Below are 2,102 nucleotides of genomic sequence, written 5' to 3' on the forward strand. Positions count from 1 at the left end.
CTGATGATTAGTGATGTTGAACATTTTTTCATGTAGCTGTTGGCCTTTTGTACATCTTCTTTGGAGAAATGTCTATTCAGGTTCTTCGTCCATTTTCTAATTGGGTTCCTTTTTTTTGTTGTTGAATTGTTAAGAGTTCTCTATATATTCTAGATGTTAACTCCTTATCAAATATATGATTTACAATTTTCTCCCATTCCATAGGTTGCCTTTCCACTCTGTTCATTGTTTCCTTTAATGTGCAGTAGTTTTTAGTTTCAAAGTGGTCCCATAATCTGTCTTTGCTTTTGTTCCCTCTGCTTTTGGTGTCATATCCAAGAAATCACTACCAAATCTAACGTCATTAAGTTTTCCTCCTATGTTTTTGTCTAGGAGTTTTGTAGTTTTAGGTCTTTAATCCATTTTGAGTTAATTTTTGTATACGGTGTAAAGGTCCAAATTCATTCTTTTGCATGTGGATTTCAGTTTTCCCAGCACCATCTGTTGAAGAGACTGTCCTTTCCCTGTCGTGGGTTAGGCATCCGTGTCGAAGATCATTTGACCATATACACAAGGGTTTGTTTCTGGACTTTCTATGCTGTTTCATTGGTTTATGTGTCCGTACTTCACTTTTTTGTTGCTCATATTATCCCCAATTTGGCCAAGGGAGCACCCACTCTGTCTGTCTTCTGGGGGGCTTTGATGCGTCTCCATCCTTCTTTTAGAACTTAGGGTTTCTGGCACAAGGTGTTCTGTTCTCATCATTCATTTGGCCTGTGCCAGCCTCAAAATTAACCATTTCTCTAGGAGCCCTGAATCCTTTCAGCGGATATGACATTTAGAAGCTGAGACCTAGATGCCAGATGTCCTCATTGATATTGAAGTGTCACTGTTCTCAGTGGACAGAGATAGGAAATGTTTATATATACACATAAAACTCCAGTGCGAAACCACAGAGTTCATTCTAGTTTCATCTTTTTTGTGTTTTTAACTCCCTTCTCAGACAGTGAGAAACCTGTCTTCCATTTTCCTTTTTCCTATTTAATCAGTTCCCCCATATGTAATCAACCTCCCACCTCCATTGCTACCCTCTTGCCCACACACATATCTCCTCTTCCCGCATGGGCTCTGCCACCCCACACCTGGCCACCACCCTGCATGATGTCCTCTTCACTCCACAGGCTGTGGCCACCCACAACAGGCGTCCTTCATTTTACTCAGGCCTGGACTCCCCATGCCAAGAGGCAGCCCATCACAGACACCTTCCTCACTCACCTTGGGCTGTAATACTTTACAAGGTTGTTCCTCTATGTGGACTTTGGGCTTTAACCTCCCCTTGACCCCCCTGCACCACACACAGTCAGGCTACCCCTTACACTTACACACACACACACACACCAGGTACCTCTTCTACATAGAGACCCTGCTCAGTCCATTTGGGCTCCGATACCTTGGGTAAGGCTGCCCCCATGTGGGCAGCCTCATCACCCTGCCCGGGCTCTGACACCCACACACTGGGCCAGCTACCAGCGTGGACTCCCTCTCACCTACTCAGGTGAGGCCGGGTCATCCTTTTTTATTCTTGGGAAGGTTTTGTGTAATTGGTGTTATTTCTTCCTTAAATGTTTGAAAGAACTCACTTGGTGGTTTCTTTGTGGGAACTATGGAATTAAAATTCTTTAATAGTCAAAGGACTACTCACTTTTCTTCTCATGTCAGGTTTTTGCCCTAGCAATTTGTCCATTATACTTAAAATTTCAAGTTTATTAGCATAATTTGTTAAATTCTCTTTTAAATCAAGCAAAACTTGTATTACTTTCCCCCTTTTCCTTTCTGATATTGGTTAGTTTTACTTTCTTGTTCTCAATCTCTATCAGTCTCATTAGGGGTTTATCTATTTTATTATCTTTTCACAGTACCAATTGTTGGATATGTTGACTCTGTTTACTATTTTACTAATTTCTGCATTTATAACTGTCTTCCTTCTATTTTTTTTCTTTAACTTTCTGTTGTTTTGTATTTTATTGAGGTAGCTGCAAAGATTGGGGGATAGCAAACTTCTTCTGTAAAAGGCCAGATGGTAAGTATTTTAGGCTTTGAGCCAGACAGTATGTCACCACTAT

The sequence above is a fragment of the Diceros bicornis genome, chromosome 17 (genome assembly GCF_020826845.1).
Source record: "Diceros bicornis minor isolate mBicDic1 chromosome 17, mDicBic1.mat.cur, whole genome shotgun sequence".
NCBI classification, from domain to species: domain Eukaryota; kingdom Metazoa; phylum Chordata; class Mammalia; order Perissodactyla; family Rhinocerotidae; genus Diceros; species Diceros bicornis.